A 1,415-nucleotide genomic window follows, 5' to 3' on the forward strand; every position below is an offset into this window, starting at 1 on the left:
ACGCATGCGTGACGCACGCCGATCGAAAGCCCCGCCCGGCGACAGTCTTTGTTTAATCCATGTGATATCTACGCCCACGATAGCAGTGGCGTACTTGGAGATCCTACTCTATAAATCTCGCGAGAGAGTGCCTATTAAAACATTGTTTAAAGTGATATATGTATGTATAGTTAACTCTATAGAGAATATTTTCAGAGTAACACTATTTCAAATTGTGTTGTAAATTCTTTGGCAAAGATATGACTTGTTCGTTGATGGAATCGTTTGATAAAATCGTTCGTCGTTTCTCAATAATTAGAAATTATTTACAAATCAATTCCAAAATTACTTCTTACGTTACATAGATTATACAATCAAAGCAGACATTCCGTGATCTTTAAAAATATTCAAGTAAAATGAATGTAATTTTGCAAAATGAGTAATTCAACTAGAGAAGCAAAACAATAAACCTCTCTAATCAATGATTTCATTTTATATAAAAGCGATTTTTTGTTTAAAACAAAGATTATAAATTTATTTCATTATTTCTTCAATCCTAATGTTGAACAGAGTTATAACATCACAGGAGATTATAATAACTTAATTCATTTGTCAACTATAAGTGAACTTTAAGTGACAAATAAGGTCGTGATGATATTCTTATGATATATTATTATAATTTCTTCTCTCTCTCTTCTCTCTACTTGAGAAATATAATATAAAAAATAATGAACACACATACGAGTTTATGTCTCAACCATACATTCGCGTTATAGATATCGAAGTACATATGCATTTATTCCACGTACACTGCAATAAGCCTAAGTTTCTATATCAATATATTAATGATCTCGTATGTCCCTAGGAAAATACAACTGCAAGAAAGTGTTCATGCAACTGGTAGCGTGGCCGAGCGGTCTAAGGCGCTGGTTTAAGGCACCAGTCTCTTCGGAGGCGTGGGTTCGAATCCCACCGCTGCCAATCTTTTTGCGTATTTATTTCGAAAATTTATTTTTTTACACGTGGGAAGAAACATTGTCTTTATTATTATGACGTAAAGTTAAAACAAAAATAAAATTATAAGTTATAATTTTACGATTATATATCGTCGATAAATAATATCGCGCTATTTATCGGCGTTTAACCGCATCGATAAAACAGAACTAACGCTTGCAAATCAATTTAAATAGAGTGCGTTTCACTTAACGTTTGTAACGCTCCCCTGCATCATTTCATCCTTATTTAACATTTGATAACAAAATGATGCTCACATTACGAATTTCAAGTGGGAGCGCACCCATAGTAAACATATAGATTATATGATATCTTGTTTTTTTCTACGCAATTAAAAAATTGTATCGGTGCTATGTTGATAGACAGGAAGATAAGATACGCACGTAGCGATTTGAATTTAAGATAGATGTTCCGCGGAAGTT

The 1,415-nt window shown here is 32.9% G+C and overlaps 1 non-coding gene across 1 annotated transcript; it reads left to right on the forward strand.

Moving 5' to 3' along the window:
* The first annotated feature begins 878 nt into the window (after positions 1–878).
* TRNAL-AAG (transfer RNA leucine (anticodon AAG)) lies at positions 879–960 on the forward strand. The gene has a single exon. It is a non-coding gene; the product is annotated as a tRNA-Leu (tRNA).
* The last annotated feature ends 455 nt before the right edge of the window (positions 961–1,415 follow it).

The sequence above is a fragment of the Trachymyrmex cornetzi genome, unplaced genomic scaffold, assembly GCF_001594075.2.
Source record: "Trachymyrmex cornetzi isolate Tcor2-1 unplaced genomic scaffold, Tcor1.1 scaffold47, whole genome shotgun sequence".
NCBI lineage: Eukaryota > Metazoa > Arthropoda > Insecta > Hymenoptera > Formicidae > Trachymyrmex > Trachymyrmex cornetzi.